The 15275-nt window shown below is 41.7% G+C and overlaps 1 long non-coding RNA gene across 1 annotated transcript; it reads right to left on the bottom strand.

Moving 5' to 3' along the window:
* Positions 1–899: 899 nt before the first annotated feature.
* LOC121040834 (uncharacterized) lies at positions 900–15053 on the bottom strand. The gene is made up of 2 exons (XR_005795467.1): positions 14719–15053; positions 900–1222 (listed from the first exon to the last, which is right to left on the bottom strand). It is a non-coding gene; the product is annotated as an uncharacterized LOC121040834 (long non-coding RNA).
* Between the last annotated feature and the right edge of the window lie 222 nt (positions 15054–15275).

Below are 15275 nucleotides of genomic sequence, written 5' to 3'. Positions count from 1 at the left end.
AATAATATCTGCATGATAGGAGGTATGACCCCTGTTTTCTCTTACCTCTTTTATCTTTTCCACCAAGGAACTTGGCTCAGACCTTAAGAGAACTCACCAAGGACTTAGAATATGAGAGATCATAGTTGCCTCTTCTGATACTGTTTCAGTGGGAAAATGAATTTAGTTTCCAAACTACCAACCTAGAACCTTCCTATTTGTCTTTATTATAATTCTTTGAAAATATGGAGCTGCCAAGTAGTTTGAAAGAGTTTGGCTTGGAATAACCAAGGAAGAATGTTCTTATATCAAGGGAGAGCATTGCCTCTTGAGTAAAGCTGTATTTACCAACCAGCAGTTGGGTTCAGACATGTGAGGTATGTCCAGAAAATTATGTCCATTTTTTGAGGGAACTAAAGAATGTTCTAGGAGTTAATTTACCCCTTGGTACCTTTAGCTTGACCTAGAAAGGCAGAAGCAAGGGTTGATTCCAGATACTTTGTGTTGTTTCCTTAGCTTTGTCCTTAGCCCAATCCTTATGGACTGGGTGGGATCCACTGGGGGTGGGGTGGCGCTGATGGTATATCATCAGTGACATCTGAAAGAGCTATTTTACAAAAACTCCGTTAGACCTTAGGGTACCAGGATCAAAGTCTTGGTACTTCATATCACTTTCTCAAATCAGGTTTGGCACCTAAGGGGCTCCCCCATGACAGTGGAGGTACCTGGAGGACACTGGGAGGTGAAGGGGGTGGATAGGTTGTCAAGGAGTTAAAGCAGAGGAGAGAGACAGGGCAATTTCGGGACAGCTAAATGGCCATCGCACTTCATTTTTGTGGCAAGTGGAATTCTTTAAGAGGCTGGAGTCCCATATGGGGAGACAGGAAAAGAGCAAGTAACGAAAGTAATACATTTGCAAGTTACATACTTTGGATAGATTATGTCATCGAATCCTCACAAAAGCCTTATGAATGGCATACTAATTTGTCCCCGTTTTCCAGATACGGTTTTTGAGGAAGACGTCATTTCAGTACATTGTCCAAGGTCACTTGGCCAGCAAGTAAAGAGTGCAGCTTTAAACTCAAGCCATCTGATTCCAGAGCCCTTGCCTTCAGTCATTTCCTTCAGGTATGCCCTCATATTTGTGAGGGCTGGAAATACTGTGGCACGATGCTCGTTAGTGCAGTTCGCTTGCTCCGACACAGCTAGCAGAGTTGGAAATCCTCAGTTTCACCGTGGAGCTCTGAGGCCATGAAAAAAGAAAGATAGGAGAAGTGTTGGCAAGGAACCTCTTTTTCTTTCTCAGCAAAATGCACACATGTTTTAACAGTAACTACTACCGGGGGTATAATAATTATCCTGTGGTCAGTAGATGGTTTTTAAAGACACTTTCTTCAGGGATAAGCATTACACTTAGGCATGCATTAACACACACAGCACACACAAATGTGTTTAGCATCTGTAAATATTTTTTTGACCGTGAAATTCCTAGAACAATAAGCACCACTTTCCCATCTTTAAACTTTTCCAGGTGGCAAGATACCTGTGGGTGAGGGAATAGGCAGAGACTTGACTGACCTCTTGAGTTAGTAAAATGAGATGTGGGAGGGAAAGAAAAAAACAGAAAAACAAAAAAACCCCAAGGCGATTGTCCTACTTTTGTAAGGTGGCGCCATCTACCTCAAGAAGGCTGAAATAGAAATATGATCAATTAATTTATACGTTACCTTTCTTTTGAAGAATTAAAAATGGCTTCACAATTAGATTTCTCCTCATCACATATTTCTTTGAAATATAGCTATCTATTGACTTCGTTTTTTAGTCATTTTTGAATGCCCTTGTTATACTGAAAGTCACTGTGCTCGGTAATGTGGGCCTGAAAGTGAAAACACACCAACATGGCCACTGGCTTCTAGACTGCCATCTAGTGGAGGAAAGGTGAAAAGGCAGATAATTATGCCAGGCACAATGTAGATAAATATGCTCAGAATAACGGTACTGATTTGCACAGGGTGTTATTGAATTAAACTCATCTCTAGGGATGAGGATGTAAGGAGTAAGAAAGTGGTTCTCAAGGATGGAACTCCTGTTGTAAGTGCTGCAGGATGCACAAAGCCAAGTAAAGGAGTGGCATGGCCGTGGGAGGCATAGTCCATCTATACACAACCATGCAGGCAGCTTAAGCAAAGGAGAGGGTGGTGGTGGGTGGGTGAACTACGCGCAGTGAAGAGTTGCTGGAGTGTAGGCTGGTAAGGCTGAGGCTGAGGCTGAAGTCAGGAGCCTGCTCACAGATGCCTTGCCCATGTAGACTCTGCAGACTGGAGCCAATGTGAGGCCAAATTCTCACTGCTTTGAGGATGTATAGAATTTTTCCACAAAGCTAAATTTATTCAATGGAAGTGACTGTCCATTTTCCTGGGATTACATTGCGTGTGTAGTTTTAAATTATCCTTTTGTTTTTATCAAAGGATTTTGATAGGTTTTTTGTTGTTGTCCTTCTTTAGCATGCAAATTTGGCATCTTCATTGGTAAGTTATAATATGAAAAAGCAATTATCCTGGTCTGCAAGTTGAACAGTCTGAGAACCACTGCTGCAGAACGAGTGAGCCTTTGAAGGGATTTAGCCATGGGATGCCATAGCTCAATTTACATTTTAAACAATTTCTTCAACTGGGGCACCTGGGTGGCTGAGTCAGTTAAGTGGTTAAGCATCTAACTCTTGATTTCGGCTCAGGTCGTGATCTCACGGTTCATGGGTTTAAGCCTCGCGTGGGCTCTGTGCTGACAGCTCAGAACCTGGCGCCCGCTTTGGATTCTGTGTCTCCCTTGCTCTCTGCTCCTCTGCCACACATGCTCTGTCTCTGTTTCTGTCTCTGTCTCTCTCAAAAATAAATAAACATTAAAAAAAATTAAAAAAAATTTTATTAAAGAAAAAAATTTAAGTTTACTTATTTTGAGAGAAAGAGAGAGAGTGAGGGTACAGGTGAGGGGCAGAGAGAGAGGGAGGGAGAGGATCCCAAGCAGGCTCTGAACTGTCAGCACAGAGCCTGATGTGGGCCTAAACTCACAAACTCCGAGATCATGATTTGAGCCAAAATCAAGAGTCAGACGCTTAACCGACTGAGCCAAGCACGTGCCCTCTAGGTACGTTTTAATACACATTTTCTATCCCTGTCCCCTGACCTCTACCCCAGCTCTTACAAGAAACTGAAATTAGCAGTCAGCTCCTGTCAGATGTTATAGTTCAAACAGGTCTTGTTTGCAAGGGCGATCATAAACCTTTGGCCACCTTAGAGAAAACTGGTTCTAACCATGTATCTGGAACCAGTTGTGAAATCACATTGCTTTTACTATTGAGGCAGAAGCTACACGCTAAAAGTTAGCTGCGTGCTCTCCGGAGAAAGAAGTTTTGATGTGTGTAAACATGGTGAATTAGTCAAGGAACTAGAATTCAAATTGCAGATATTCTGATCCAACCCTGCATTATAACTGAGCAGAGAGTAGTAGTACAAAATAACATACTGAGACCCTTTGCTCGGCAGCTGGCAAAAGATACAGCAGAGACCCCAGAGGACTGCTGGGAAAGATTCGTTGAATGATAATGAAACAATAAAAGGCCATATCCCCTGAGTTTTGATTCTACTTGGCTCTGATAGAAAAGTGTGCTTGAAATGTGGAAAACACTCAGAAATGAATTTGGGAAGGCTGCATCACGTGGTATTAGAGCAGGAAATTAACTTTGAAAGGAACACAGCATGGAAATAAGATTAAGCGAGAAAGGTATTGAGAGTTGCTGAAATACCTTGTTCTTAAGTGAGTGGCAGGTCTTTGAATTCAACAGCCAGTAGTTAAATCAAAACATTAAATAGTCATTCTTAACAGTTTGCATTTGAGGAGCAGGGGGCAGGATTGTGTTCATGTCTCTGAACTGACTCCATCTTATCACTGAAGTGCTTAGTGTTGCCATAAGGCAACAGGAGATAAGTGACTTTCAATAACTTTCAGTAAGCACATAGTGGACTTACGGTAAACAAGCTGATAAAATTTCATGAAACAACACATTTATTAGAGATCTATGGAGCACCTACATGCCGTGAAAGATTTTACCTCGTGGGTGCAGCACACACGGTTTGTTGCCTATACTCCATCCATTCCCTTTCTTTCATCCTCCTAATAGTATTCAAATTTTTCTTTGGGAAGCGGCTGTTCCTTCTGTAGAGCAGCCCTTCAGTTTTGGTGCAACGGCCTACACCTCCAGCTGCCTATCCCTAGCGGGGAATCTCATCTTCCATGCCACAGGGGTTGGTTGAGGGACCCCTGGTGGAAGCCAATCAGTGCATAGTTTTTATCCTTGTCAGGGGGTGGTCCAATCCGTGTGAAGCTCTCAACTTTTGTCTTGCACTGCCCTCCCCGAGTGAGCAGGGTTACTCCTCCGGAAGTGAACAGGGAAGCTTGCAGGTCTGGTTGCTGGGGGCAGCCATCTTGTTCTGAGAGTAGCTAGCCTGAAGACCGAGTCCATACCCAGAAGAGAGGAGAGCCGGGAGGACGGTGGAAAAACGGAGCAAGAGCGCTTATGAGATCAGGTCAAGGGCCTCCCTTCCCCCGGGCTTCCCAGTTTCAGGATCCAGTGCATGCCATTTGTTGTTTGCCAGTTTATTTGCTCGTTGATTAGTTGGTTGGTTGGTTGCTGACGCAGAGGGATGGTAGGAAGTATAAAGCTTGTCTTTACATTCGTACAAGAAACGTAAACCTTGGTTCTTTATACTTCAGGTTGATTGTGGAATGACTGGTGTTTCTCCCTCACCCTTTTCTGGCAGGTGGTATTAGCAGGAGAAACACTTCTGTCTCTTTCTCACTCTTTTTTAATGTTTTATTTATTCTTGAGAGAGAGAGAGAGAGAGCGAGTGGGGGAGGAGCAGAGAGAGAGAGGGAGACACAGAATCCAAAGCAGGCTCCAGGCTCCGAGCTGTCAGCACAGAGCGTGATGCGGGGCTCAAACTCAGGAACTGTGTGATGATGACCTGAGCCGAAGTCAGACGTTCAACTGACTGAGCCAGCCAGGCTGCCCTGAAAGATTTCTCTTTTTAAAAAATTTGTAGCTATTTCATTCTGAAGAACCGGAGATTTTCCTTCAAGCTCTGTTGAAGGAAACACAAGATGGTGTTCGTTGCCAGAGAGAGCCCGGAGTAAGACCGTGGGAACTAGAAGGACATGAGGGGAAAAAGACCACAATTTCCCCTGACTCCTTCTCCAAACAGAATAAGCCTGTTACAAGGCTTTCCCCCTGAGTCTTAAGACTTCATTTTACGAACGTATGGTAAAAGGTTGGTGCTTGAGGTAAGACTTGTCTACCAGTGGCATTCAGATTAATACAGCCCTGCCTGAGTAGTGAGGCCAGTCTGCCAGGGGCTTGGGTACACAAAGGACTGAGAATCTCCCAGGGGAGATCTCATTTTCTGGGAGGCCCAGGAGGCAAACTTGGCCTAGTGAAAAAAACCTCAGTTTTTAGAGCAGAGAGAGAATTCGGAGTAGAGCCTCAAGTGGATTTACATGTGGTTCCTGAGATGGGAAATAGAGGGTTGTGGTAAAAAATGCAAGAAGCTGAAAAGGGAAGGCGGAGGAGGAGAAGAGAGAAAAAGAATGTGGCTGGGCAGGGGCGGTCTTCAGGTGCTGGCCGTAGCCACTGTCCCTATGAACTTGGGTTTCTGCTGATTTTGGGGGTGGCTCTGTCTCTAGCCTAGACAGGATAATGGCCACCACTGGTGTGCTGAGAATTATTTAAAAAAAAAAAAAAACCCGCAAACAACCCTAAACCCCGTGATGATAAAATAAAAGGAGACCAGGTAGCAGCAGGAAATGTAGCTTTTAGCAATCGCTTGGAAGGAAAGGCTGCAATTTCATATGAAATTACTAGTTCTTCAAACACTAACAAGGTATCGAGCTTCTTTCACCAGAAAAATGCAGGGAAAAAGCTTTTATTGCTCTCTTGTGCAACATAATACCAATTTGATGGATTTGTAGAGGAATACCAACAGGTTCGTCTCTCAAAAGAAAGTCTGGTGCCAAGGAAAATATGTCATGTGGGAAACTACTCGGAGGCAGTAATGGAGTCTAGTGCACTCCAGCCAGACACTCCCAGGGGCCAGAGCAGAAAGTCTCACAGACTAAATCAAGTGCTCACGTTACAGGGGTTGTTGGATCAATATAAAACGTCTACCCAGTAGCAAGGAACAGAGATCTGGGGTAAGTTTATACACCTAGGATAGAGTAGAAGGACCACACGACTGAATCCCGTATCACACAGTTCTTTCAGTGTCCTTTCCCTTTCCTTCTCTCCTTTCTTTATCCCAGTGCTTCTCAACTCTGTCGCATCAGTTCTCCTCATGATGGGGTGATTCCAAAGACTGGCGCCGAGTTTGAACAAGGGGGCTTAGCGAGCTCAAAGTGTCTGGAGTCGACACACAGTGGCCAGGATGCCTGGCCACAGCTGTAGTTCACTCACTCGTTTGCTGCACAGCCGTGACCTTTATCTCTTAGGCAGAATGTATGCAAAGCCACTATGGGTTCCCAATGGCCGACCCATTTAGAGATGACATGTGTCAGTCTGAAGGGGGCTTGGTTTGTACCTTTTGCTTTGGTCCTTCCCTTATTTTCTCTTTATGAGTAAACACTCTTGAGTCTCTCTTTTAAAATATCACGGGGGTGCCCGGGTTGTTCTGTTGGTTAAGTGTCCGACTTCAGCTCAGGTCACGATCTCCCAGTTTGTGAGTTCACACCCTGCATCGTGGTCTCTGATGTCAGCACAGAGCCTGCTTTGGATCCTCTTCCCCCACCCCACCCCCACTTTTTTCTTCCCTTCCCCTGCTTGTGTGCATGTGCTGTCTCTCTCTTTCAAAAATAAATATTTTTTAAAAATTATGTATTTCATTCACTCTGTCTTTAACGTGTCTTCCAGATTGCCAGCCCGGAAGCTTATCTTTTGAATTCTTAACAGCACATCTTTTGAATTCTACTCATGTCTTGCAAGCCACTTGTTTACTTGCTATTGTTATTTAACACATTGTATGAGTCTTATCCATGCTACTAGCTTTTTCCTGTTGGCTACAGTAGAATTGAATATTCTCCACTAATAGCACAGACACATGACAGAATATAAGTTTTGCCTGCCTCACACACAGAGCACATCTCACCATCACCTATGTTTCAATGAAAGAACAGAACCAAACAAATCGAAAACATGGTCTGTACCCTTTAGCATCATAGAAAAAAATTAAAAAAGAAACACCTGGGTGGCTCAGTCGGTTAAGCATCCTACTTCAGCTCAGGTCACGATCTCACGGTTCGTGGGTTCGGACCCCAGTTCATGGGTTCGGGCCCCGCGTCGGGCTCTGTGCTGACAGCTCGGAGTTTGGAGTCTGCTTCGGATTCTGTGTCTCCCTCTCTCTGCCCCTCCCTCACTCATGCTCTCTCTCTCTCAAGAATAAATGAATGTTAAAAAAAATTTTTTTAATGATAAAAAAAGAAAATTAAAAATTTTTTTAAGTTAAAAAATTTAATAAAAAATTTTAATTAAAAATAAATAAAATTCAGGTCACATATGAAACAATTAAGGAGAATTACTAATTTAAAATAAAGAGCCTCATGGCACATTTGGTCACATAGCAGATGTAAATGGGTTGTGAGAGCAACATGTCAGAAGGAAAGGCCAAATTGTTTAGTTAGCAAAGAAAACAATACAGCTGGAGAGAGGCAGCATTACATCCACAGAGGACAGAACTCATGTGATGAAGAGAATAGCTGTACTTACTAGTGTTCTGTACATGTAGTATTTCATATCCACACGACCACTCTGAAAGACAGATACATGGAGAGGAAAGCGAGGTACAGGCACCACTCAGCTAAGCAGCAGCCGAGCTGGGGTTTGATCCCAGGTTGTCCCTGCTCTTTTTCACCATGAACCTGCGTAAGATGACAGACATGGAGGGAAGAATGTGGTGGTTAAATGGGAAGTTGGAGGCCATAGAACATTTTTTTTAAGTTCATTTATTTTGAGACAGAGAGAGCTAGTGTGTGAGAGCAGGGGAGGGGCAGAGAGAGACAGAGACAGAGACAGAAAATCCCAAGCAGGCTCCACACCACTGCCAGTGCAGAGCCCAACACTGGGCTTGAACCCCATCATGACCTGAACCCAAATCAAGAGTCAGAGACTTAACTGAGTCACACAGGCACCCGGGTCATAGAACATTTTTATTTGTTTCACGAAAGAGCAAATGGAAGCCTCTGAAAATGGAACAATACGAAATCAGAATTGTAAGTTGCCTACTAAGGGAAAGTGCCTTTGGGTAAATGAAAATGAAGCAACCTTTGCCTATCCAAGTTTATCCAAGTTCAACATATATAGTATACTTTCTAAGCCTTGAAATGTTTAAAGTGTGTGTGTGTGTGTGTGTGTGTGTGTGTGTGTGTGTGTGTGTGTGTATGTATGTGAATAGGGGTATACAAAGGTTATTAGCTGAATTTACTAAGCTAAAGATAAAGGTCTCAAGTGAGATTCCTATGTGTTACATATTCTGAGCTTTCTCACCCATGGTCCAAGGAGATAATATTATCAAGTGTATACAGCATATATTCTTATGTGTTTAAAAATACATCTTAATTTCTTTACATGCATGGACATCACATTTTGTAAAACATAAATAATTGCAAAATGTCAAAAAATTTGATGACCAGAAGGTGGAAATATTTCATCAGTTGGCTCTATTGTCAATCATTTCAGATCTTTCAACTACTCAGATTAAATTCATTGGGATTTCTTATTTTTTCCTTTCCTTACTTAAATCTCATTCCCCCACCCCCACTGACTATAATATCTCGGTTTAACTTCTGATGGTAAGGATAGTTGCTATAATTGATATCTCCGTATTGCAGTTGTGTTTGACAAGCTTAAATTAAATAACATAACTCACAGTTTCTAAATCTAAACACGTAAGTAAATTGCATTCTTCCACACATTACAAAGTGGGTTACTGGCAGAATAAGGTAATAACTATGGTAGAGATGTGTAGGAGAGCTGTCATGAATTTGCCTCCATGGAAAACTAGTTCCACATCTAATTTCTGTCAAAGAAAATTACCTATATACCACTCAAAAGCAAAACCATCGTGGCAGCCTTTAATTGGTTTATGTAATTGGTCAAACATATTTAGTTACCTGGCATGTATTTTTCAGCTAAATTCTGTTGAAAAGCTCATCAGAAAGCTACATGACTTAATATTTGACATTTCAAGCATGTATTATCAAATTTTACTGGAAAGTTATTAGCACTTTCAAAATTTCAGGCTAATGAAATAATCATTTTTGACCTTTGATTGTTTACCTGTCTAGGGAGGGAGTGACACCAGAACTGTTTTCTGAGGTAAGTGAGGCCCTGCCCGTGGAACTCCCCTGGTTTATTTCTGTGACCTAGTCATGGTGGATCTTCACAAAGGGCATGAATCTTGGTAGGCATTTTGATTTTCATGAGTTAACACTCTTTATCTGCTCACTAAATCTTATTGAACTGCTCTTGCCAGGAATAATGACTACCAACTCCTGATGACCAACTCTCAAGAGTGTCATGGGGTGATGAGCCCACTGATTTCCCTAGTATTCTGATGTCTATACCTGAATCAAGCCAAATCATGAGGGACCATATGGTGTTGGCCCTTGTGGAATAGCACTCTCTTGGACGCTGTGCTCTTGCATCTTGTTGGGATATTAAACTGCCATTAAACTATTGAATTTATAACTTACTAGCAAATCTCCTTTCCATGTTGCATAAATCTTATTTTGCCACTCTGGCTTTGGTGTCAGTAGCAGAAACCAGGGGATTTTGCTTCATGATCTCTTTGTCTTGGTGGCTACCTGCTGATTGGGACACCCCTCTGACTGGTAATTCACAGTGGGGTGGGTTGGTGACAGTGGTCTATTTCTGGAACAGTGGTCCATCACTTTCTCAATACCTACTCAAGGGACTTTCCTTCTGGATGTTGCCTAGTTTCCTGAATATCCTGAATATCTTGAATATCTCCTCCCATAATCCTTCTCATGGTTTCCTTCCACCATCCTCATTGCTCAATGCTGCCATCCTTTTCCACAGAACACTGATCTTTCACATAGAAGAACAGAGGTTCTGGCCCTCGGTCCTTCTTCTTTCTTGGGTTTCTCCTGGATCTTAACAGTATCTCTATTCATGTTAGTGTCTAGTGACTTCTCAAGAGGGAAGGCTGAACACTGGTCTCAGGTCCTCAGGAGCAGAGGAGGAAGTGGCAGATGCTTCAACTCTATTTGAAGTATCTAAAGTCAAACACATTTCACCATAAATCTTCAATACTCCTCATGTACAGATGTGACTTCAATATTCACTTCCAAGTTGAGCTGAACCAAGCCCAGTTCCGTGTAGGCTCAATTCCAGTGTGAGGTGAAGATTATACTTTTATATCCTTTCTTTTTCTGTCCAAATCTCAGCTCTCCATCTCTCAAAACCCATTGTTCAAATGTTTTCAGGAATTTCTCCAAGATCTCCATATGGAAAATTTTTAAATTTTATTAAGAGATGTAAAAGAGAACCTGAATAAATGGAGAGACTTACCATGTTATGGGAAGGAAGACAGCATCATAAAGATGCCAATACTCTGCAACTTGAATTATAGGTTCAGAACCGTTCCAATCAAAATTATGGAACTTGCTAAACTAATTTCACAACTTATATGGGAGAGAAAAGGGTCAAAAATAGCCAAGATACTTCTGAAGTATCAGGTTTCAGAACTTAACGGGAAGCTATGATTAAGGCAGTAAGGTGACAGTATAGGGATGCTCGTGGGCTAGATATCTACATGGTGTCAAAGTACCATCAAATGCTTATTGATTAGATATTATTATATGTTCAAAATACTTATATAAATTTATAAGAGAGAAATTTGGCAGACACAAAATACATCAATTAATGAAAGTTAACTTCACCAATAATGTGACAAATCAACATCATGTACCTCTATATAGGATGCACTGAGAATGACACAGAATCACTTCTGTGGTCTCCTGGCCCCAAATGTATAACCTAGAGGTAATTGTGAGGAAACACTAGACAGATCCAAAATGAAGGACGTTCTAGAAAGTAACTGGCCTGTACTTCTCAGAAGTGTCAAGGTCATGAAAGACAAAAGACTGAGGAACTGTTCCAGATCAGAGGCTAAGGAGACACAACAACAACATGCAGCATGAAAGACACTGTTGGCACAACTAGCAAAATTTAATGGAGTGTGTGGTTTTGGTGGTGGTGTTATAGTAATGCTATCCTCTCAGTTTCAGTGGTTGTATTTGTTGTGTAGGAGACTATTTGTTTTTAAGAAATGCATACTGGGGTGCCTGGGTGGCTCAGTCGGTTAAGTGTCTGACTTTGGCTCAGGTCATGATTTTGGGGTTTGTGAGTTCGATCCCTGCGTCAGGCTCTGTGCTGACAGCTCAGAGCCTGGAGCCCGCTTCAGATTCTGTGTCTCCTCCTCTCTCTGCCCCTCCCATGTTCATGCTCTGTCTCTCAATGCCTCTCAATAATAAATAAATGTGTAAAAAAATTAAAAAAAAAGAAATGCATAGTAAAGTATTGATGAATAATGGGTTTTTTGAAAGTTACTCTCTGAAATGGTTTAGAGAAAAAGATCACACACACACACACACGAGGACAGAGAAGAAAATGAGAATAATGTAAATGATAGAATGTTAACAGCTACGGGGTGGGTGAAGAATATGGATAGAAATGCTTTATATTTTTCTCTCAACTTTTCTGTAAGTTTAAATTATTTTAAAATAAAGAATTAAAGACGAAGTTGGGAATTTTTACAAATAAAAAGGAAAGCATACATGACATAACATAAGAATGGAGGAAAACAAAGAAATGTTGCACCCAAGAGCATTTATACGTGGCTTATAAGGCCATGATGACATACATATTTGGCCTCATTAATGGTGCTGATCAAGACCACAGTGAGGCACCATTTTCTATCTGTTTAACTGTCACATTTAAAAATCTGTAAATTAAAAAAAAATCTGTAAATATCAAGGATTTATTTCAAATGATCCATTATAAATGGCTGGAGGGAACATAATTTGTTGCCGTCACTCTAAACAACAGCTCATCATTATCTCCAAATGTTGAACATTTACATACCCTGTGACTCAGCAATTCAAAAGGTGTATAGCTAAGAACGTCACTAATACATAACCTTGGAACATGTACAGTATGCTCATGGCACTACTATTTACAATAAGAAGAACCTGGAGGGGCGCCTGGGTGGCTCCATCGGTGAAGCGTGTGACTTCAGCTCAGGTCATGATCTTGCAGTCCGTGAGTTCAAGCTTCACGTCGGGCTCTGTGCTGACAGCTCAGAGCCTGGAGCCTGCTTCAGATTCTGTGTCTCACTCTCTCTCTGCCCCTCCCCTGCTCATGCTCTGTCTCTCTCTGTCTCAAAAATAAATAAAAACACTAAAAAACATTTTTTTAAAGAAAAACCTGGAAAGGACCTAAATGCTCATCAGTGGAAGGATGAAATGAACTATGGCACATTTGCACCATAAATAATTTTAGCAATATAACATGAAACGAAAAAGGAAGTCATCCCCCAATCACATACAGCATGATACCATTTTGCAAAGTGAAAATACCTAAAATTTTTAAAATGATGAATATATAGTAAGTTCATAAAACTATCTAAAAAGAATGCCAGAGATAGTGGATACACAGGATGTGTGTTTTTGTTGCCATATAGAACACTTTGCTTTGAGGTGAGTTAATGTTTCTATTTCCAAAAAAACAAAAACTTTTGGTAACTTAATTTTTTTTTTTTTTTGTAAGAGAGAGGGGCACAAGTAGGGGAGGAACAGAAAGAGGGAGAGAAAATCCCAGGCGGGCTTCCAACTGTCAGTGCAGAGCCTGATGTGGGGGTTGAGCTCACGAATAATGAGATCATGACCTGAACTGAAAGCAAGAGTTGGACTCTTTTTTTTTTTTTTTTTAATTTTTTTTTTTAACGTTTTTATTTATTTTTGCGACAGAGAGAGACAGAGCATGAATGGGGAGGGGCAGAGAGAGAGGGAGACACAGAATCTGAAACAGGCTCCAGGCTCTGAGCGGTCAGCACAGAGCTCGACGCAGGGCTCGAACTCACGGACCGCGAAATCATGACCTAAGCCCAAGTTGGATGCTTAACCGACTGAGCCACCCAGGCGCCCCATGCTAACTTTTAATTAAAAGGCCCTTGAGGCTTTTATTCATCAAATTCTAAAAGTCTGAAGGTTCGGCCTTATCCAAGGTATCCATTACACAGATTTGGCCTGTAGTTTATTGTGGTGGACAAAATAAGAAATGTTATACACTAAAATATAGTCTTCATCAAGACAGAGATTTTTAATATCTTTTGTGTTTACTATTGTATCTCAGGGATCTAGAAGAGTACCTGGAACATAGAAGACAATCAATAAATAATATTTCCCAATAAATAATAATATTGAATGAATGAAAACTGTTTTCCATTGTTAAAGGGTCACACTGAAGTAATATGAAGTGTCCAGTTGGTGGAGCCCATGTTGCATTTGTTGACGGTATATGACAGAAGAATTGGAAAATTCAGGAATGAATGCATCTATATCGTCACGTGAATATTAGGTGGTTATACGGGAACCCGTCATATGTTTAGATTTTTCTCTGATACATATTAATTGGCGCCAAACTTCAACCTTGTTCGTTTGGCATTTGTTTGTTTGATTAACAACTTCCTAATAATAGAAAATTTAAATCATTTGGTCTTTGAGTCAGTGTTAAGTGAAAAGTTTCTCCTGTGAACTTCACCTAGATTGTTAAATTTATTGCACTTATTTCTGGCTGAAAGAGTGTTAAAGAATGAGAAAAATCTGTTTAAAAGAGAATGAGAGGCCATAGGTGGTAGAGTATGTAATGTAACTGTCAACTTTGGTGACATGCTTCTAAAGGAGAACAGAATCAAAGCAGTTTTCTCTATCAAGTAGTTTAAAAGAACTGGCATTCGTGTAAATGCAGTGTATCTGAATCAAATTATTTGATTTATTCAGTTTTCTTCCTTGAGCCACTGACCTAGATGCTCGTGGTCATATGGTTCTGTACACCTGCTAACCAGGCCCACTTCTCACCCCTTCCCACTTTGGAAAACTTTGCTGTGCTCTTGGAGCTCAGAATCTGTCATCTGCAGATTTCCTAGGCCCTCTACTTCTCTGAATAGTCTCTTTCCTTTTTTGCTCAGTTGAAAGCTGGCTCTTGTGTGAGGACCCTGCTTCCCTGCCTCTCTCACATTCCCTCCATGCACTCTTACCAGGGGGCTTGGAGGGGCCTGTCTGTGCCCTGTCGACCATTCTCCTTCCACTCCCTGAAAACTCCCATCTTTGAAATCCTTACCATCAAACTGTTCTACAACCCCCACTTGCTTCATCATCCACTTCCGTCCCTCCTCCTCATTTCTTTCATATTTTTAGCTCCTGGCTTACTGCCATTGTCTTCTTAAAACTCCTGTAACAATTTTTGGTTATTTCAGTATTCAGATAAATGATCCTTTCAACACTCTGGGCTCTTGGTTTCTTAACCTCCTCTTCTCCCAGGATCTTGTCTGTTTCCTTACTTCAGTCCTCACTCCCACGGTCATACTGGCCCTGTGTTGACCAAACCGATTTTCTTACCTTAACCGCAGTTTCAAGCACCCACTTCTCTACAACCACAGCCTCTCTAGCTCAACGTCTCTGACGCCCTCACTTTTCCAAGCCCCGCAAGACCTTCAATCCACTGATCTGACCAGCTTTTTTCCTTCTCTCGCTCTCCCTCATGACCTCATTTTACAGCCATACTTGGCCTGGATTCCATGCTTTGACATCACAGTAGCCCCCTTGCTTCATCTTTCATCACAGGTGCTTGGAAAACCCCAATCCTAGCTTACCTAATTCGCTGCCTGCTCCACACCTGCCTCCTTGCAGGTAAACATGACTGGATGAAACTCTGCAGCCATGACCCCCGGGGCACATATGAAACGCACCCCCAGTAACCTCACACTGGCCTTTCCTGCTGCCTGCAGCCCTACTGCCTCTCCCTGGCCCATTCTTTCTCCCATTTTTCTCGGCCAGTGTTTTTTCACGTTGTGCATTAAAAAAACAAAACAGGTTGGAACAGAATAGAACTTTGTTTTTAAATTTTATTTTTAATTTTTAAAAATTTACATCCAAATTAGTCAGCATATAGTGAA

Source organism: Herpailurus yagouaroundi, unplaced genomic scaffold (assembly GCF_014898765.1).
Source record: "Herpailurus yagouaroundi ecotype Mexico unplaced genomic scaffold, PumYag 182, whole genome shotgun sequence".
Taxonomy (NCBI): domain Eukaryota; kingdom Metazoa; phylum Chordata; class Mammalia; order Carnivora; family Felidae; genus Herpailurus; species Herpailurus yagouaroundi.
Note: the sequence above shows the minus strand (reverse complement) of the source record. Positions and strands in the feature narration are given on the sequence as shown.